The sequence below is a fragment of the Pecten maximus genome, chromosome 10 (genome assembly GCF_902652985.1).
Source record: "Pecten maximus chromosome 10, xPecMax1.1, whole genome shotgun sequence".
Classification (NCBI taxonomy): Eukaryota; Metazoa; Mollusca; class Bivalvia; order Pectinida; family Pectinidae; genus Pecten; species Pecten maximus.
The window spans coordinates 40,059,874-40,083,678 of NC_047024.1; the positions used below are offsets into that span (position 1 = coordinate 40,059,874).

General features: G+C 34.4%; 1 protein-coding gene across 1 annotated transcript in view; it reads right to left on the minus strand.

The window, feature by feature from the left end:
• The window catches only part of LOC117335699 (mucin-17-like), a 40,720-nt gene extending 17,321 nt beyond the window's left edge, over positions 1-23,399 (minus strand). Inside the window, exon 1 of the mRNA XM_033895866.1 lies at positions 22,518-23,399. The gene's annotated coding sequence lies outside the window, so the exon portion shown is untranslated. The remainder of the gene's footprint in view (positions 1-22,517) is intronic.
• Between the last annotated feature and the right edge of the window lie 406 nt (positions 23,400-23,805).

The following is a 23,805-nucleotide window of genomic DNA, read 5'->3' on the forward strand; positions in this document are numbered from 1 at the left end:
TTGATAGAAACCTGTCATACAAATCTAAGTCAAATCCGATCTAAGCCACATTCTCATAGTGAGAATTTGGATGGTGACAAAGGAACCACAAGGGATATCAACAAGCATTGCTCATGTCTGACACGTCAGATTGTAAAGAAACTTACAACTCGACACTAATTATACTAAATAAAGGATCTTTGTATATATTATGTTTAACGATGAATTGATCTCATGTGTGGATATAACTAAATCAATAAATATCAATACATTGATTTTAATTGCTCTATTCGTATTATGGGTTTTGTTTAATAAATATGTTGAAACGATAAACATTACACACGGAGCAATTAATGTAAAATTTCTTTTCATAAGTATTAAGATAAGTATTCAAAATAATGTATATCTATATGATATACCAGGTATAGATATTTGAGTCGAGAAATGTTTGTATACTTCTCAGTAATTTTCATATGTCTATAAGAGAATAATAAATAAATACAATTACCCTGAAATTATATTATTATACATGTATAAATATGTCTCCCAAATAAAAAAAAAAGAAAGAAAAAAACTGTTCATCCTCTTGTTATCCTCATCTTTGTATTTATAATACTACACTTAAAATATTAAATTTGTATATGCTATAATCTCTTCTAAAAACAATATTGCATTATTAGAATGATTAAACTGTATCTACAAATGAATATGCAATTATGTATTATAATCGTATTTTATAATTTGAAGAAAAAAATCAACTAAATGTGGTTATGTAAATAATGACATTTAATGCCATTGATTATCAAACAAATATACGAATACATTCTGAAAGCCGTAGTTACGCTTAATTAGCATTTATATTCGTGAGCGAATCGATCACTATCGGGCCTTTCAAGTGAATTTAGCCCCGGAGGCGTTTTTCATGTTGATTATGCAAATGTACTGGGTATAGTGTTCAGTTAACCAATGTAGCATAGCACTATAAATGTTGTTTGTGCACATTGGGCGTCAAAGTTTAGACAGGCCAGCCTGCTCTATGAACTTTACCGGTAAACCACTTGTATCACGAAAAATATGAAGTGAATAGTGAATCAACTAAACTATAATTATAACTTAATATGTATAAAGGCAACTATTAGAAAACCACAGAACCAGGTGTTAAAGAGGGGTAGGCGTCTTCTGCTTGGTCGACAACATCCGCCATACAAATCTAGATAAAATCCAGATAATGCCACTTACTCAAATTGAGAAGTAGGGTAGTGACAACGAAATAGCGTGACATACCATAGTGCATGCCTATGTAACACTCTCCAATTGCCCTGTTAAGCGTCTTATCAAGAACTACAAAGACATCTATAATTGCATTCAGCTATAAATAGATGTTCAGCAAACACTTCTTTATATCTAGTGGTGATATATATATTTTCATATTGTTAATTGTTTCTAGCACTGATTAATATATTTTTATCGTTAGATCCGGTTCATTCAGTGCAACTGTACCAAAGAGGTTGGGCAGGCATTATTTAATTACTATTCTACAATTACATTTCAGAAGTAATTATGCCTTTTTTGCGATCCAATTTCCGTTAAGCCTGCCGTCGATAATTTGATATCGATCCGAAATAAGATTGTATTCTTCTATAAAACCAACTTGGCATTTCTGTCAACTGCGATAAAATAGGTATTATCATAATGTGTTTATAAATCTGAATTGCAATTCAAAAATTTCCCCATTCTTGCGCAAATTACTCCTAACAACTCTCTGTAAACCTGTCGATACCAGTGTTGATGATGCTGCTTAATATTTGGATCTGTGAAACAATCGTTCCATGTCTCCCTGAAAATATCACTGTCCGTCTCTCTGAAAACGTTACTTCCTGTCATCCGAAATTTAAGACCAGTCGGGAAAACAATTGATTAATGGTTATAGCTTCTATGTATTCTTCATTAAGGCAAGTCAATTTAACCTCGTAATTAAAGAGGCTATATATAGATAAATTGCGTTAATGTCGATTGGCATAATAGCATTTCTTAATTTCAAGAGAGTACATGTTGACGTTGGTTTTGGATTGGATAAAAATGATGTTATCGTGAAATTCAAATATGCATTACATTGGTTTGACATGATAGTAGTAATCTAAAGTGTAAGGGGTATCTGATAAAATTAACTATAATTTTAATATAAATCCTTTCTTTTGAGATTGCTTGGCGTTATAATGAAGGATTTGCTTTCACTGTAGATTCAAAAGCATATCGATGGCGCTCTACAATAAGTCCTCGTTATAACAAAGGGTATGCCAATATTGAGAGCAATATTCATATTGATTAATACCTATGACATGTTTATAAGGCATATAGTTGATAATGTACTGAGGGGACACCAAACACTTGAAATAATACCGTTCACCCCCCAAACTACTTACATATCATTGTCTTCTCCTGAGGCCGTTACGGTATGATAGTGTTGTCGAGGGAAAATATAGTACTAGAGCCGGGGGAGATGGTACTATTTTTTTTTCGATACATAACTTTTAGAATTAAACTTAATTTATTTTACAACAGTTGCGTTACAAGTTATACCAACTTATATTAATCACTCGTGCTGGCCCGGATGGAAGCGCGCGAGGAGTCTTAATGTGGGAGGAAACCAGAGTACCCGGGGAAAACCCACGTGGTCGGGCAGGTGACCCCATACCTGTTCACGTCCGATCGGGGAATCGAACCCCGACCGCCTTGGTGAAATGCAAGTACGTCACCATTGTGCCACCCAACCTAGTCATGATAAAGTCACGGATTTGCCTCATTTGTAGTGGATTCCGTAACTTCACAAGGATATTCTTGATACTTCTTCAAGTCATTTTCAAAAACAAAACAAAAAGACCTGTTACCGCTAACCTTAGTATTGTCCGAACAAGATGCTTTTGTTTACTCGAAAAATGAAGTCAGCCTATTTTTGTAGAGCTCTAAAGATACGATTAACGGGATCTTCTAAGGGATAATTTGAGTTTGAACACAACCATACCATACTCCAATCACAAGGGTCATTATCTTATCACAAGCGGATTTGTTTCTAATAAAGTCTCTCTGAATCGTGAACTACATCGAGGTATATTTCGCGAAAGAACGTCTGGGCCAAATAAGAAATATTTTGTACAATGGTTGAATTCATCGGAATGTTTTTTAACCTCGATGACAATATTTTGTTTAGTTTGGTGATAAGATCTTCCAGCAATTCTAAGGGAATGTACCATATACAATATGATTGAATCAAAATTGAATAATATTTTATATTTGTTTATATCGAAATATAAATATGTAAATTTTTCGAAAGAAAAAACAACACAAAAACAAGCAAACAATCCATGATTCCAAAGGTTCATGAATGAAGCCTTTGTATCAGTTCTCAATAGCTTTATAGATTCAATCAATATTCCAGAATGAATTGTCTAGGAAGTGGAACATTACCCACCACATATATAAAGCGTGAGATTGTTATGTGTGCGTGTTACAGCAAAATATAGATACAAACATATAAAAATCATTAGACATCGATTTTCTTCGCCAAATCAAACCAATTGCACAGAGATACATTTTGTTCTTGGAATTTAATAATTAGTTACTTTTGACGGTATGAAGCTTGAAAAGAACTCGATCTCTGATTACCATATATTGCTTTTTATTGGCGTCTGTGTTTCTGGTCGACATGAAAGGACAAGGTTTTTTTCTATAGCAATATATGGCTATTTATTATATACATCGCATACTGCTCATCGAACCTACAGCTATTCGATCTAAACAACAGCCTTGGTTGGCAGATCAGCGTGAAATTAAGAAATATTGATTAAGCTACGTAAAGTTATAGCTTGGTCGGACATTTATTTATAATAAACAAGTATTAATGGAACACATAGTATGATGCCATACTGTGAAGGGCTATTTGTATATTTCTAAATTATCTTAGATGTTACGTGCGTTTTGATTGGTCAGTTGAATAAATAAACAAACAACGTAACTACAATTTACCGTCAGAAATTATCTCGATCCTATAAATTTAAGATAAACAGTAATGTATTGACATCATACGTCTAGAATGTCAACGAGTCAATGATAAATTATTAACGATGTCACAGACAATGGCGTGTGACTGAGATGTCAGGATAACCCCTCTTCACCTGAAGAAGTTACTGACGTCACAGGTTTTGTTGACAAACTGTTTAAACACCTGTTGGTTATATTTACATTCTAAAAGTATATCGTAGTTTTTCTTTATGATAAAACTATTCTAAGTTCAGTCTGTGATGTCCTTGATAGGGCGACAACTATCATTAAACGTTCGCATTGGCGATATCACAATATCATCATTTTAAAACAAAACAAAAATAAAAAAATAACAGAAAAAAACAACAACAAAAAACAACAAAAAATTATAAAAAAAATCATACATAAATAAATTTAAAAAAATTACAGACAAAATAAATCTTAAACGATATCTATGAAATTGGGTATAAAGTTGTAAAATGTTTCCAGATAAAACAGGCGTCAGGAAAATTATATGGCTTGCACACATAATTTACATGGATGATAACACACATAATGAACTACTATACTGTCTTGGTAGAGCATTCATTGTAAATTATGTACATAACACATCCGGTATTAAAGATAAAATATCATTTATAGTGATATGAAGGATATTTATATTATAATAAAGCATTTTCATTGCAAAAACATATTACAATTTAAAATGGTGCAATACGACATGTTTTTCTCTGCTGAGTTCCTGATATATTGGTGTATATCAATACATGTTCTACTTAATACAATTGGGTAAATTTTCAGTATCTCTTAAATATATTTATAAAAGCAGACATATAGAAATAACTTTTACCAATGGTATGATTCATATGATGAATCGGCCATTTTGACAGATGTATAAAAATGTTCTGCATGTGTTGAAAACCCCAACAATCATCCATCATAGCATTAAAAACACATTACTGATTCATTGAACTATAGTATACATGTGAATCGTTAGTCAAAAGAATTGTCTGAATAGGGTTTAAAGAATTACACACAATAGAACGATTGATTTAAAACCATCCTCTGTGTTATTTGAAACGTATTGTCAAGCGTCACAATGACAAAATGCTGGTGTGACATGTTGGCATGACGTCAAATGCATATTGATGTTTTTTAATATAAATGTGCACAAAGGTGTCCATTATAGTATTGACAAACATATGATAAATCATTAATACTCTACTTTTAAAATCACAATGTTCAGTTTCCAGAAAGCAACATAGACTGCCTGATTTTCAAGTGTTCATCGATTTTATGCTCAAAGTATCTCTCTCTCTTTGGATTTGTGACATTAAATGGATGTCTGTTCCATATATTTACAGTTCAGTGAATATTTCCTCCTATTAATTATGGTATATTCCTCCACACTGTAACAATTCGAACTATGTGTAAATGATAATTTTCAATCGTAATATCTCGGTAAATTCCGTGAAAGTTCGGAAAAACGAGACATGGCGAATTCGGCCGAAATGTTTTTTTTATGAGAGGAATGGATTTTAACTGGTCTTTACCTCTCGCATACTAACTGTGACTTTATGTTCTAATTATATTCTCCTGGTCTTTTTATGTTTGTGTTTTATTTGTTTGTTTTGTTTGCTTGTTGTTGTTGTTGTTGACACTCCAGCGATCGCATTCATTTACATTTTCGTAAAAACATTTCATGCATTTCAACTGTCAATCTACTACGTATTATTAATCAATACAAGAATTCTTAATATTGGGGTATTTCGTTCGGGTCGTATCTATAAAACTACAACTATCAATATTTGGTAAACGCCTTTATATGCATTGGTTGTGATTTCTGATAATGTTTGATAGCAGTATTGTCATAATGGTTCCAAAACGTCCATTACGAGTCTTATTGGGACGGAACAACTTTATGGTGCAGTTTTACATTTATCACGCGGTATATGCTTAAATCTGATAGCAAAAAACTGTACAAACGACTCATTGGACATTGACACCTTTGGATCCGAATTTAGAGTTAGATACAGTACAGCCTCTATTAATATGCTAATATCCTATCGACCTAGGTGCCTTTTGTAAAATCCTTCCATTTCCTTGATAGCCTTTCGAGATTTTGTCTTGCTTAACATTAGGCTCTGTATGGATCCTAGCCTGTTTGTTTCAGTGCCTATCACGAGTACAGACCTGCGTTGATGACGATGTTCATTTCAAACACCAATGTCAATTGGCCTCAAATTAACGAAGCGGTTGGTCATTTGTGTAGTATTTACATATCATTGTTCTGTCGTCCACGTATTGTCCACAGAAATGCCCCGTGCTGAATCCAGCCCCACAGACGAAGGGTTTGCGTCAATAGAGGGCTATTGTACGAGATGTTTACCTTTCAGATGTTTTGATAATAGCGCATCAACACTAGTGTTTTAATCCATTTGTTCGATCGAGTATGAATAGCGAGCGTCCCTCGCCATTGATCCTGTAAATAACTAGTGTCACCATTAGGCTGACACCACACCTACCATACTTCATCAACAGGGTTTTCATCAACGCTCTGTTTTGTAAAAGTGATTTGTCATATGACTACTTGTAATGGATGAAAGACGTGAGTAGTAACCATTAAAAATGTATGTACTTGTGTATATTGAGCAAACATTCTCGATTTCTCATACATCAAAGTTAACTACTGTTGTTACATAGAAAAAGTTCGGACTATTAACAGACACAAAGAAAGCCCCTACATATCAAAGCTCACCAGATCACATGTATACATTCTTATATATCAAAAGCTCAGCAGGGCTTGGAAAATCTCGCATATCAAAGCTCACGATGTCACAAAGAGAATTTCACTATCGAAGCTCACCATGTCACAATGAAATTCTCAGACATAATTTAGCTCACAATTCCATTACTCATATAAATGCATGTATCAAAGCTTACTAAGACACGAAAAAACTGTCATATACCAAGGCTCACTATGTCATCACTTAATCACTCATTTACACACACACTAATCATGTATCAAAATTCACTATATCATACAGAATATCAAACTTATATAAGCTCACCAATATTACATAATTTCAACAGTCAATGCTTCCATCTTACAAAGAAAAAATCACCATTGTAAAAAAATCACCAGTCATCAACACTCGTATAGAAAAGTTTATTAGAGCTCACACGACACACAATAGCATGCACTGTACTTTTTGTCCTGCTAAAGTTAAAGATTATAAAACAATATCAACTTATCACATCTGCAACAACACAATCTGGTCCATACCTCGAGCTCTGTTTGCGCCAAAATTATAAAATATAAAATACCAAACAATATAAATAGTACTTAACTCCCTCGCGTGAAACAAAAGATCTCGCGTACATGTATCAAATATTACCAGTCATACTTAAAGTTACGAGTACCAAACCTAACTTAATCTTTCACAAAATCACACTAAACAATTCTAGATACTTAACAGGAAATGTTAAGCCAGATACTTGACGTTTCACGTGTACAACAAGATTTACATAAAATTCACAACAATTTCTTCAGAGACATTCATCGAACATTAAAATATTGCAGATTGCCTCGCATCAAAAAACATACAAACCTAACAAGAAGTTTCAAGCTGACGTTTTCAGAACTTCTCAAAACAAATACAGTAAACTTCATTATTTTAGCGGTTATCTTATTCTCGCGCTTTTCGTACTTGAAGCTTTCCGCTAAATTTTGAGTGTACTAACTGCATTTTCTATTTATTATTGTTATGTCAAAGAATGTTGGCGGGCCAATTCATTAATGTGCTAATCTGTTAAAATCTAGATATCCGCAAAAATTTTAGTACGCCAAATGCAATACATTTACAGTATTGAACTCTTTAGTTTAAAGAAGACAAGTCATAAAAATGGCGACAAAAGTAGTTTGGATGACAAGTATCATCAGTGACTAATTTTAGATTGATCACCTTGTGCTTTGTCTTTGCATTAATAAGCTGATCATGTATCAAAAGTAGATAAAATAAAAAAAGTACGCCCCGCAAGAATCCTTCATATTCAGTAAACTAAATTGAAGAAAAGTTCCTTATTGAACAAACCGTGTCGTTAGGTTTATTGAGTTCGGGAAAAGCAATCTCGTCAATTGTAAAATCTCCTTTAGCCAAATTGATTGCGTTTGAAATTTACAAGTTTATTTAAAAAATCCAAATCTAAATTGTTTATTTCACTCGGCGCTGTAATAATATCGTGTTTGACAAGTACAATGGAATATATGAAGACCGGACGTGTTAAGACAATGGACAAATTCGCGCCTGTAACATCGTTAGACAGGAAAACAAAATGGCTGCCTTGTCTGTTATGAATTCACGCGATATTTTTCGAAGAATACCACTGAAGCTAGACTGTTGTCTGGGCCAATCAGCCATATCGGACAGTAGTGAAATAATCTCTGAAAACGCATTAAATAACACATCACAAGAACAAAGGCGACATTGAAGGATTAGTGATGAAAAATGCAACACTTTCAACAAAATTTGAGTTTTTACAAATACTTGGTTAATTACTCGACCTATATATGCCTCCATACGCACAAACACCCTTGCCAAAGTCATGCCAATTCCTAAAATATCATTTGTAATCATCAAGGAACAAACTAATTTATAAAATAGGATTTGTCTTTCGAATTCAGAGAATATTACAGTAAAGTCTGGTGGTTGATGGTATCTCATTCAAAATGGCAAGAATTTGTCCATATTTTCCATGTGAATTAGAAGTATTACGTGAAGCTGTAGAATGTACCTGTATGGAGGCCAAGCACAGGTAATACCTAATTATTTTCCTATATTTGAATGCTTAATATTTGTTGTAGATGCCAAAATCTGCCATTTTTATAAATGATTTAACAAATAAATTTGGCACTAAGCACACAGTTACTTTTATATAAAACACCATAACACATAAAAAATGGAAGATGTCAAATGCATATTATATCATTTCAAATTTGACGTGATAATTTTGACCTCCTCTCAGAGGATAGTATGGTTTTTCACCTCAAAAATGCTTCACAATGAAGCGATGATTTCTTTTTGAAGAGAAGTCGACAACAGTAAATTACAAAACTTCTAAAGAAGTCGATTAAGCTTCATGCAGACTTCTATCAATGTACATTAAAAGCTCTTCCAATCGCTCTGTGGTTTATCCTCTCTTCGGGTACGGCGAACGAATTGTACTTCCTGCATTTAAAGCATCATCGTTAGAGGCGACTGTTGGCATCTTATAGCTTGCTCTCCTTTCGAAACAACTTTCTTCTTCCTTATATCTCGCTTGAAACTATCTTAATTTTGGCCTTAAGTTGTTTTATGGTTCTCTCCTATGATCGAGCTATACCTGACGTTTAAATGGTAGTTGTTACTTCTGCTTAACGCTCATAATTTAGGAGTTTGACCGGGCGGGGTGTCCTGCTCGGTGCCTTCGACAGTATGCTTCAGTGAGGTAGCACTATAAAGTCGGCATCAGTTCTACGCTACCACTAGGATATAGCAACACAAGCACAAACACACATCCACCACACACTTGCAGCTCGAACACAGGAATACAGTGAACGCTTGTCCTTAGATAACATGTAATATTTGTTGAAAGGACGTTTAACATCATAAAATCAAATCCAACCAAATTTGCGGTATATCTCTAAAGACCTTTTCCAGTTAGTTTCATATGAACGTATGACTTTGAATTTGCGTTGAAATACCATTTCAGTAAAATTTAAATGCAAAATAAACCTTTATTATATTTTTTTTCAATAAAACACTTCGACCGCCATAGAAATTTGATTGTCCTCATAGCACGTGCCTAGAAGGCGGAAGGTATATCAATTTTCTTTACTGGTCAATCTTTTATTGATTAATAGCTCTGGATATTATTTCAAAATGTTCAAACTCTTCATCCAAACGTCTCTCTGAATACATTGTCAATAAACGGCTATTAGCTTTTCAAAGCTTTTTGACTACCCGTGACACCAGTTGCAATTTTCCAAACAATTTTTATACGTTCTTTATCTAGTCATCTACTTTAGTAATCAGTAATTAGTTATCAATGTAAATAATGTAAACATGATGATTTTTATAATAAATAAAATATATAAGGCTAGATAAATAGGGAGCCTGAAGTTGGTTCCGAGTTCCGAGTTCCGAGTTCCGTTTACTTAACCGGAACTCGGAACTGGTTCCGAGTTCCGTTTTACTTAAACGGAACTCGGAACTCGGAACCAACTTCAGGCTCCCAGATAAATAAACAAATGATAAAACTGTTATAGAAATAGCAACGAGATTAACATGTTCTAAATATTTCTAATATTTGTATATACATGTATATCTACATTAACACTGCAGCCCACTATATAACTTTACCAAGCTCACTTGAAGGTAACGTGTCCATAACTTCCAAATCTTTATTACGACGTCATTATTATTATAGTGACGTCATAATTGTCACGTCGGCGATAACGAAAGATGGCTGTTGAAAAGGCTGTTCTGTCTTTCACGATAATAATTTGTTCATTCATCGTAGGAGCAAAATTCATGGATATAGTCTTTAAAAATCGTTGTCAAATGTAAATATAAGCATTGAACTGCTTTCAGTTGGAAGTTATGGGCTGATGAATGCCAACCTGACAAAGGCAAACTCAACATGAAGCGCTAGCGCTTTTCATTAAATTTGCCTTTCTCCAGTTGACATTCATCAGCCCATAACTTCCAACTGAAAGCAGTTCAATGCTTAAATAAACTATCGTCCCACAAATGTATCCTCTCAATAAGACGTTATAATAAGATAATTAACAAACCTTGTCTTCGAATTTCAAATATTCAATCAGTCGAAACGCCGATGGAAAACCTTAATGAAAGCGGGCTGTCACATATCTGACGATATATGTGAAGCATGTATAGATTATATATACGTATATCGGAATTCTGTCACGGGTAACATATTGACGCATTCATATGATATTCATAAAGATACCAATGTAATATAACAAAAAATATATTTCTATTAGTGTTTTATACTTTTGTACAATATTACCTAACTGTAAAAAAGAAACAATGTTGAATAATTCATACAGAAATGAAAATTGAAATAAACACATGTAACAATGTAATAAAACAAAAATATATTTTATATTAGTGTTTTATACTTTAGGACAATATTACTGAACAGTAAATAAGGAACTTTGAATAATTCATACAGAAATATTTACCATTGTATGGCACTGCCACTATATAACCCAACCAATTCAGTTGCGAGTTCACCAGCCTATGAACTGCCAACAGGAAGTGATCTCTGCTACTGGTAAGCGCGGGAAATTTGAATTTGAAAATTTCAAAACAAAAATCGCATGAAAAAATAAAAAATCGCAGATGGTAAATATAGGAATTGAACGGCTTTCAGTTGGCATTCATAGTCAATATGAATGCCAACTGAAAGCCGTTCATTGCTTAAATGAAAATAAAAAAGTAACGATAACGAAAGATGGCTGCTGAAAAAGGCTGTTCCGTCGTTGACAATAATAATTTGTGCAGTCATCGAAGGAGCGAAATTCTTTGATATAGTCTTTACAAATCGTTGTCAAATATAGATATAAGCATTTAACTACTTTCAGTTGGAAGTTATGGGCTGATGAATGCCAACTGGATGAAGGCAAATTCAACATGAAGCCCTAGTATGAATTTGCCTTTGTCCAGTTGGCATTCTTCAGTCAATAACTTCCAACTGAAAGCAGTTCAATGCTTAAATCAACTTAACCTTCATTATTAAATGTTTTAACAAAAACACTTTGACCGCCATAGAAATTTGATTGTCCTCATAGTACGTGCCTAGAAAGCGGAAGGTATATCAATTTTCTTTACTGGTCAATCTTTTATTGATTAATAGCTCTGGATATAATTTCAAAATGTTCAAACTCTTCATCCAAACGTCTCTCTGAATACATTGTCAATAAACGGTTATAAGCTTTTCAAAGCTTTTGACTATGACGTCATCGACATAATTTAATGACGTCAAACTAACCGTGACACCAGTTGCAATTTTCCAAACAATTTTATACGTTTTTAATCTAGTCATCTACCAGGTAATCAGTTGCAAATTTACATAATCAATCAATGTAAATAACGTAAACATGATCATTGTAATAATAAATAAAATATATAAGGCTGCATAAATAAACAAATGATAAAACTATTATAGTAAAAGCAACGAGATTAACATGTTCTAAATATTTCTAATTTTTGTAATACATTTATTTCTACATTAACACTGCAGCCCCACTACATAACTTTACAAAGTTCATTGCAGGTTACGAGACCATAACTTCCAAATGTTTATTATGACGTCATTATTATAGTGACGTCATAATTGCCACGTCGGCGATAACGAAAGATGGCTGTTGAAAAGGCTGTTCCGTCTTTGACGATAATAATGTGTTCATTCATCGTAGGAGCAAAATTCCTGGATATAGTCATTAAAAATCGTTGTCAAATGTAAATATAAGCATTGAACTGCTTTCAGTTGGAAGTTATGGGCTGATGAATGCCAACTGGACAAAGGCATACTCAACATGAAGCGCTAGCGCTTTTCATTAAATTTGCATGTGTCCAGTTGGCATTCATCAGCCCATAACTTCCAACTGAAAGCAGTTCAATGCTTAAATAAACTATCGTCCCACAAATGTATCCTCTCAATAAGACGTTATAATAAGATAATGAACAAACCTTGTCTTCGAATTTCAAATATTCAATCAGTCGAAACGCCGATGGAAAACCTTAATGAAAGCGGGCTGTCACATATCTGACGATATATGTGAAGCATGTATAGATTATATATACGTATATCGGAATTCTGTCACGGGTAACATATTGGCGCGTACATATGATATTCATAAAGATACCAATGTAATATAACAAAAAATATATTTTCTATTAGTGTTTTATACTTTTGTACAATATTACCTAACTGTAAAAAAGGAACAATGTTGAATAATTCATACAGAAATGAAAATTGAAATAAACACATGTACCAATGTAATAAAACAAAAAATATATTTTATATTAGTGTTTTATACTTTAGGACAATATTACCTAACTGTAAAAAGGAACAATGTTGAATAATTCATACAGAAATGAAAATTGAAATAAACACATGTACCAATGTAATAAAACAAAAATATATTTTATATTAGTGTTTTATACTTTAGGACAATATTACTGAACAGTAAATAAGGAACAATGTTGAATAATTCAGACAGAAATGAAAATGAAAAAGTAACGATAACGAAAGATGGCTGCTGAAAAAGGCTGTTCCGTCGTTGACAATAATAATTTGTGCAGTCATCGAAGGAGCAAAATTCTTTGATATAGTCTTTACAAATCGTTGTCAAATATAGATATAAGCATTTAACTACTTTCAGTTGGAAGTTATGGGCTGATGAATGCCAACTGGATGAAGGCAAATTCAACATGAAGCCCTAGTATGAATTTGCCTTTGTCCAGTTGGCATTCTACAGTCAATAACTTCCAACTGAAAGCAGTTCAATGCTTAAATCAACTTAACCTTCATTATTAAATGTTTTAACAAAAACACTTTGACCGCCATAGAAATTTGATTGTCCTCATAGTACGTGCCTAGAAAGCGGAAGGTATATCAATTTTCTTACTGGTCAATCTTTTATTGATTAATAGCTCTGGATATAATTTCAAAATGTTCAAACTCTTCATCCAAACGTCTCTCTGAATACATTGTCAATAAACGGTTATAAGCTTTTCAAAGCTTTTGACTATGACGTCATCGACATAATTTAATGACGTCAAACTAACCGTGACACCAGTTGCAATTTTCCAAACAATTTTATACGTTTTTAATCTAGTCATCTACCAAGTAATCAGTTGCAAATTTACATAATCAATCAATGTAAATAACGTAAACATGATCATTGTAATAATAAATAAAATATATAAGGCTGCATAAATAAACAAATGATAAAACTATTATAGTAAAAGCAACGAGATTAACATGTTCTAAATATTTCTAATTTTTGTAATACATTTATATCTACATTAACACTGCAGCCCCACTACATAACTTTACAAAGCACATTGCAGGTTACGAGACCATAACTTCCAAATGTTTATTATGATGTCATTATTATAGTGACGTCATATTTGCCACGTCGGCGATAACGAAAGATGGCTGTTGAAAAGGCTGTTCCGTCTTTGACGATAATAATGTGTTCATTCATCGTAGGAGCAAAATTCCTGGATATAGTAATTAAAAATCGTTGTCAAATGTAAATATAATCATTGAACTGCTTTCAGTTGGAAATTATGGGCTGATGAATGCCAACTGGACAAAGGCAAACTCAACATGAAACGCTAGCGCTTTTCATTGGACCTGTTGCAGGATGGCCCACGAAGGAATTCTTTGTAAAACATTTTATTTTGATAAAAGATGTCAAAATACACATGGAATGGCCTATTATTTTTAATTTTTATTTTTGGTGCGATTACAGCGCCACCTTTTACTGATTTCGATTGAAAATTTTACCAAGAGATTTTAAATGCCGCTAGTATCTAAATGAAAAAAAAAAATTCTGCCTTACCATAAACACACTCGACCAAAATTAACTATTTTTTAATATTGTATGCCCGACTTGTGAATTTATTTTGCAGAATTTGCATAATACATGAAAATGGGTGGCAGACAGGGATACTTTTTTCGTCATTTTGATTTCAGTAATTCAGAAAAATATCAACAGATGTATCTAAAACCCCGAGTGCAGACAGTGAAAGTGTTTTAAAAACATCTTTGATATCGTCGTGAAACAATACAAAAATATCAAGATAGTAGGGCCCTGGCAAGTAAGAAAAATATCATGTTTATCTCCCCTACCCCCAAAAATCACAAAAACCGGGGAAAATATTCAATGACCGCTAACACCTAAGTGAGAACATATTTTTTACCAAAGATGGACTATAATAAACCTGAATGAACTAGCTTTGAGTATCATACGCCCGACTTATGAATTTATTTTGCAGAATTCACAATATACATGAAAAAGGTGGCAGACAGGGATACTTTTTTCGTCATTTTGATTTCAGTAATTCAGAAAAATATCAACAGATGTATCTAAAACCCCGAATGCAGACAGTGAAAGTGTTTTAAAAACATCTTTGATATCGTCGTGAAACAATACAAAAATATCATGATAGTAGGGCCCTGGCAAGTAAGAGAAATATCATGTTTATCTCCCCTACCCCCAAAAATCACAAAAACCGGGGAAAATATTCAATGACCGCTAACACCTAAGTGAGAACATATTTTTTACCAAAGATGGACTATAATAAACCTGAATGAACTAGCTTTGAGTATCATACGCCCGACTTATGAATTTATTTTGCAGAATTCACAATATACATGAAAAAGGTGGCAGACAGGGATACTTTTTTCGTCATTTTGATTTCAGTAATTCAGAAAAATATCAACAGATGTATCTAAAACCCCGAATGCAGACAGTGAAAGTGTTTTAAAAACATCTTTGATATCGTCGTGAAACAATACAAAAATATCATGATAGTAGGGCCCTGGCAAGTAAGAGAAATATCATGTTTATCTCCCCTACCCCCAAAAATCACAAAAACCGGGGAAAATATTCAATGACCGCTAACACCTAAGTGAGAACATATTTTTTACCAAAGATGGACTATAATAAACCTGAATGAACTAGCTTTGAGTATCATACGCCCGACTTATGATTTTATTTTGCAGAATTCACTATATACATGAAAAAGGTGGCAGACAGGGATACTTTTTTCGTCATTTTGATTTCAGTAATTCAGAAAAATATCAACAGATGTATCTAAAACCCCGAATGCAGACAGTGAAAGTGTTTTAAAAACATCTTTGATATCCTTGTGAAACATTACAAAAATATCAAGATAGTAGGTCCCTGGCAAGTAAGAGAAATATCATGTTTATCTCCCCTACCCCCAAAAATCAACAAAACCCGGACAAAAAATTCAAAAGATACTAGTGCCTTAATGAGAGATTATTTGTTCCGAAAGCATGACTTTCTTCAGCCAAAATGAACTAGTTTTGAAGAAAATATATGACAAAATTATGATTTTCTTTTGCATAATTTATGTTTTCTTTGAAACTTTTCTTCGTTAAATCTGTGGAATGACTAAAAATAATTCAAGTACATGTATTAAACCCCAAGTACATTTTTTTTCTACGTGTTTCAAACTTTTTTGTCGTGTCATTGTGACAAAATATGATAGCATGAACAAAGTAAATGACTTTCCAGTGAGAGTTTTCACTAGTTATTTATTTATATGTTTACTTTATATAGTACAAGAGTTCTTAGTGTTGTATAAAATATGTAGGCATTCCATATGCATATTTGTCTTTTATTCTGACACATACTGGTGAAAATTTCAATAATTAGTTGCAATCATCGTCAAAAGAAAAACAATTTCACTGCCTTTCATAACACATATGTTTCAACACCTCTATTGTCGGGATACTCAAAGTGTATTTAAATTCTAATTTTGTTCCTTGCGTTTTGACAAGCAATCTCTGTGTTTCTACTGTACGAATGAAACAGAAGATCGGTTATTGGATCTTGATTAATGTTCCTTAAAACATTGAGACGAAAATATGTTTTATATCATATATTTGTGTGGCCATTTTTCGTCCAATCCTTTAACAGAATGTGCAATAAGGGAATTATACATTTTACAAAAAAAGAAATTTAAATTTAAACAATAACAAACACTTACACGGGGAAAAACTGATAGGGTGATGTCAAACCATTGACGAATACCGAATTGGTTGTAATACTATAAAGGGTAATGGATTGTACTTTATGTAGTAGAACAGTATCACTACTGCCTTATCACAATACCTTATTCGCAATGGAAGCTAAATGCATTGGTTTAAACTGCAAAACCTCATTGAAATACAAATATGCAGTTGACGATAAAAGATATTCTTGATATGTACAAGAATGGATGAAACCCCTGTTGGAAGCTGATGGTATTGCAACAACTGATGTTGGGGAGGCAAAGATGTGCCTAAAGTGTTATATTTAAGGAAGCGTCCAAGGTCAGAGCCCATGGTAGATGACTCAAATACATGAGTCTAAGAAGAGCAACTGCAATCCTGTTGAGGAAGAAAGTGTCTCAATCTGTCCTGCGGTTGATGACCTCTTTTTCACTCCATCCTCTCACAGGAAATGTTGCCTTTGCCTTTCGTATACTGAACAAACTGCCACAATTCCTGAAAAGGCTAGGTTCCAATTGATCTTGTTTCACAGGATATGGGTCTCTAAGTCTGCGAGATCATGCGCAGACCACTTTATTGGGAAAGACTTGGATCCTAATTTTCCAATTACTGCTGCTGGAAGGGAAAAGTTGTCACTCTATCTTCCAGATAAACATGAAGAGGTGATCCATGATCTTCTGAGATTATCGTACCAACTTGGTAGTGGAAAGACATCCTTTTCTTTCAATCTGAAAAAATATGGATGACCAAGACTGTCTGGCTTGGACTGGGTAGAACATGGAGCATCTGCAAGAGCTTCATAGCCGATGTGCACATCTAATATCTTCCCAGTGTTTGTCAACAGAAGATTGTCTCCTCTTGTCAGTAGAATATTCCACAATGTTGCTCAATCTCTCGAGGCGACAGTTGTTCCCTTGTATCTGGGATCTGAACATATTTCTAGATAAAACGCCATCAACCATAACACTGCATTCACCAAGACTTTCTTTAGTGATAATGTCACAGTTGTTTTAGACGGAACGTACATCTTTATTGGAAAGAGTGGCGATCACGAGTTTCAAAGAAAAAGTTACTTCGGGCAGAAAAAAAGAAACTATATTAAATTTATCAGTGTAGTTTTCCCAGATGGATACGTCTTGGACAAGGTTGGGTCATTTTTTGGGAGTGAAAATGACGCCACAATAACCAAGAAAATCCTTGACGGAATTGAAAGCCTGAATCCTCTCCTGCAGCCAGAGGGCCATATCATCGTAGATCGTGGATTGAGGGATGTTCTAAAAGACATCTCTGAAGTGGGATATGGACATGATATGCCATCCTTTCTCCAGCCAGGAAAGAGACAGCATGATTCTCTTGAAGCCAACACTGATAGATGCATCACAAAAACGAGATGGGTTGTTGAGAGCTATCACGCAAGATTTAAGAAATTTGAAATCTTTTAGACAGAGATCTCATCTAATCACTACATTGACATCATTGCAACACTCGTAAAGGTTGTAACCGCTTCCCTGAACTTCCTCCGTGGTTCTATATATGAACCTTCTTCTGAACAGGTGCTGAAAGACAGGGCAATGGCTGAACAAATGAAAGGGTTATCAATTCAGGTTAAAGAGCTTGCACAAAGGGTGAAGAATGAACCGGAGTTATCCAAACGTGCCCAATCTTACTGGCAAAAGCTTGAGGCGACTGATGTTACCTTTCTAAAACTCTCTGAGGATTACTTGGAAACATTGGCGTATGGAACATACCAGCTGAAGTTGACAAACGGTTATATAACCGAGCATCTCAGTGATGACGGAGACTATGAGGTCATGGTATACCAGCACTCCGATGACCTATTACGCTGTCTGCTAAGGTCACGTCATAGATCACAAACCAAATATAACATCTGGATTTTATATCATGATGCACCAAATCCGATACAGGCATACTACTGCACATGTCCTTCTGGTCAGAGGACGGTAGGCATGTGTGCACACACCGCAAGTGTCCTCTACTACCTTGGAATGTATAAGCATTCTTCGACCAATCTAAGGAAATCCAGTTTTAAAGAATACATGCTATAGACAGAATTTGATGGGAAACCTTCAATTAACAAAGAACACACAAAACACATAACAGATCAAAGAAAAATTCAAAAACAACAAAGATTTGTTTCTGCGGATCCAGTACATATATTTGACCATATTGTCGTTATTACTTATGGATATAAATTTATATGCACTATGTGTTGTTAATCCAAAGGTCTAGTTTTGAATTACCTGTCGTAATTGTACTATGAGAACTGTTTATATATAATATATATGTATATATACACAAAGGTGTCTCTATATCCCACATCATTCGGCTACTTGGCTTTGGACGAGGAAAAGGGAATACATATCACTACTCAACTCGCCATCTTTGCTACAGTTCAAATCATATGTTTTTCCTTCAAAAATCATAATTCTGAGCACCACCAACATGAAATGTAACCTGTACTGACGCTATCTTTTTATCATACTGCTTTTTAGTAAAATGGGTATGGTGTTCATGGTGTTTGTAAAGAGAAGAGAGGTATAATGTGGTGTGCAATGTGTACATTGTTTGCATTTGTACTTAAAAGTGAACGGAGATATATCATAGACACCTGATATCTGATGTTAAGAACGCGTACATGATAAAATAATTCATAAATCAACAAAACATCATTCAAGAGACACTTTATATGCAATAAAAGTAGACATTTTCACTCATAACTGTAGCATGAGAAAAATCCCGTATTGACTCTCAGTACTTCCAGTACTTTGATATACTCAAAAAAATAGGGGTAATGCATCTTTGAATTGAAAAATGGCTCAATGGCCAGTGGTGTAGCTATACAAAATTTTGGCATTTGTTTATATGATTGGTAAAGATGTTTTTAAAAGTAAAAAGTTGTCTGCACTCAAATACGAACATTGTTGAATAAATGGATTTTAGTATAGGTCTAATTCGCAAAAAGAGCTGTCTTTATATTTTGAATTGTTCTCACATAAAAATGAAATACACTTTTTATATAGTTGTTACGTGTTTGTAAGTGCACAAGATCAGGCTTCAAAAAGAGAGTATAGTTGTTAACATTTTGTCTGAATTTATACATTTTTTTAGCTGTTATTGACAGGTCATGCTGCCATCTGGTATATGATATTGACTGAAGCGCCACCTGTTGGCCAAATGAGAAAATGGTTTCCAAATGTCGAAAAGTTATGAGGAATTGATCATATTTGATGAATCAATCATTTTTAATGAAAACGCTCTGTGGGCCAAAATCATTATATAGCTGCAACAGGTCCTTTGCATGTGTCCAGTTGGCATTCATCAGCCCATAACTTCCAACTGAAAGCAGTTCAATGCTTACATCAACTATCGTCCCACAAATATATTCTCTCAATAAAACGTTATAATAAGATAAAGAACAAACCTTGTCTTCGAATTTCAAATATTCAACCAGTCGAAACGCCGATGGAAAACCTTAATGAAAGTGTGCTGTCACATATCTGACGATATATGTGAACCATGTATAGATTATATATACGTATATCGGAATTCTGTCACGGGTAACATATTGACGCATTCATATGGTATTCATACAGATACCAATGTAATATAACAAAAATATATCTTATATTAGTGTTTTATAGTTTAGTACGATACTAATGAACAGTAAATAAGGAACTTTGTTGAATAATTCATACATAAATGAAAATAAAAAAGTACCAATGTAATAAAACAAAAAAAAAGCAAATATTTTATATCAGAGTTTTATAGTTTAGTACAATATTACCGAACAGTAAATAAGGCATAATGTTGAATAATTCATACAGAAATGAAAATAGAAAAGCTCTAAAGCATCTGATAATATCTTAATATTTTTTTTTTTTTTTTTTTACCGGCTGCTTCACTATTTTAAGTATCGCTCATGGACACAAAACGTTGCTTTATAGAGCAGATGGCCTTGGCACAACATTCCAACCAGCGGTCTATAGATATACATCTAGCCCAAGTTTCCTCTGGCCCTGACACCGGACTTAGACATTCTTACAGCAAGATGTCTGGTATTAGCCCGAGTTTCCTCTGGCCCTGACACCGGACTTGGACATTCTTACAGCAAGATGTCTGGTACTAGTCCGGGTTTCCTCAGGCCCTGACACCGGACTTAGACATTCTGACTGCTAGATGTCTGGTACTAGTCCGGGTTTCCTCTGGCCCTGACACCGGACTTGGACATTCTGACAGCTAGATGTCTGGTACTAGTCCGGGTTTCCTCAGGCCCTGACATCAGACTTAGACATTCTGATAGCTAGATGTCAGGTATTAGCCCGAGTTTCCTCTGGCCCTGACATCAGACTTAGACATTCTGACAGCTAGATGTCTGATACTAGTCGGAGTTTCCTCTGGCGCTGACACCAGACTTGGACATTCTGACAGCTAGATGTCTGGTACTAATCCGAGTTTCCTCTGACCCTGATACCAAGCATGGGGATTCTGACAGCTACATGTAGATGTTACATTACATATGGCCTTGGCACGAATCTCTAGCCCACTGTCCATATTATCATATGCGTATTGTAATCTAATAATTTCATCATATCAACATGCAACTCTACCAAATGACGTGTACTATGGAACAGGATGTAAATCGGAGGAGGGGGGAGTTGAAAATCTTAACATTTAATGCACAATGATTTGACCTTTACTAGAAGTCATGAATAACATTAATAATCCCTCCTAAAAAAACGGACTATTACTGAAAAGTTGGTAATATTCGTGGGGATTTAATTTCGCTATATTCGTAGTCATTTAATACAGCGCGAAAATAAATACCCAGTTAATATTTACAGAAGTGTTTACTGCAAATTTTTTGTTTGCGAATTTCAATATCCATGAACTAGGACTGACTTACACTTTAGCGAAATATTAGCCCTGTGAAATTTAACAACTCTACAGTAAAACATTTTTCTCAATGTGTCTAAAATGACAATTTTTAAAGCTGCTATGCGTGACACTCATACGATAATAAAAGTGGCTTGGGTCCAGGTCGTTTATTTCAAACGAGATATTAAAAATCATTTAAAAAATTTCTTTTTCCATTAAAAATCCGTAAAAAAATGTCGTTTAGGAAAGATTAACAGCTGACAATTGAAAAGACGGAATGCGTGTCCGCCGGACGAAAGTAGAACCATGTCATGGCTCAAACAGGTTCATCCCAGATATACATGGTACAATAAGGCGTATTTTATGATGTTATCGTGCGTGCGTGGTTTTGCATGTCCATGAGAATGTTTCATACATTTATAATGAAATCTGGTTGAATTCAATCGGTGCTTTTTCGTAAGTCTGATATTTCTGGATTTTTCTTACGCATTCCTATTACAGATGTAGTTTTTCTGTAAAAAGTATCAATTTGACTAAGGTAACTCGAGACGTTTTTTTGTTTTGTTAGACTAGCATAACAATAGATTACCCATTATAACATATAGATAGATAAATAAATAAATAAATAAATAAATAAATAAATAAATACATAAATGAGACAAAGCTTTTTTGTTTACTTTTCCGCGTGCGTTCCCGAGTGAGTTTATTGTTGTTTATTTGTCTGAGACCTTTATCATTAGTAAACAAAACGTACAATTAAAATAAACAAGTGTTTTACTTACCTTTACACAACGTCATCAGCAGGATAAAAACAAGGATGCTTAGAACGGAAACAACAGAAAATCCCCATCAACTCATATCCGGGAGGTGGGTCGCTGATCCCTGGGGTGACGGGCACAGTCACGGGAGTAAGGCTGCTGATCCCCAGCAAGCGATCTCTCGTAAAAAGAGATACTGAGAATACTGTCTTTTAACTCAGAGGGACCGGCAATCCCTTGTTGACAAAAAATCCGGGATTATTCCACTAGAATTTCAGACAATGTCTTGTCAACACAAATTTACGGGGATAATGAATCTAATTCCAGGAAAACAAGCACTGTCTCTTCAACACAAATACTCGAGGATAATTACTCTAATTCCTGGAAAGCAAGTTGTGTCTCCTCAACATAAATGTCCATGGATAATGCCTGTTATACCTTGAAAACAGACAGTGTTCTCTCAACACAAACTTCCGGAGATGATATCTCTAATTCTTTCAGAACAGACAACACAAATCTCCGGGAATAATGTCCCTTTTTCCTGGAGAACCGGCACTGTCTCTCCGGCTCTAATTGCTGGAGTTTGTTCTCAACTCAATAACCCTTTAACGCCGATTCTGTGCGGCGAAGTCACCTATCCCTGGGGTTGCGCGAGACTTCCCTGTCCCCTGGGATACCTTATTATGAAGATCACTGATTATACGCACGCACCGTGTTGTTAGGCGACAAATATGGCATGGTTAGACAATATATTATTCATACCATTAAAATGTCGTTGTCATCAAATTACACTCAGATCCGCTTCGCTATCATAGCTACTTATGTCAAATTTATATTAAAACAATGCAATACTCCTATTTCTCCTGGTCACATGATCTTCCTACGAGTTGACACCCGGCAGTGTTGACGATAACTAAAAACACCTGTACTTTGACTCAGCATGTCCGTCACGTCACCAGAAAACGTGACAAAAAGTGACAACCGCTGGCAAGCCACGCTTCATTTCTTCTTTTAGTTCCATATCGATCACCAACACGCGATATATACAATATAATCGTACTTTTTTTCGAGCCGTCACGCCTGGTTCCACACCGTAAAAATATATGATAAAATATTAATGGGATGTTAATTTGATTGGCTGGGTTATATTGTTAGCCTGACAATGCCGAAATGTTTGAAACGTATAATGTTTTATTCTGCTAAATACAATACTAAGTATTGAATTGATTGTCTCAAACCATCCTCGGAATACTGGAACTACTGTTGGAAAACGCCATGCCGCAGTCAGCGAGTATTGTAATGTGGCACTATT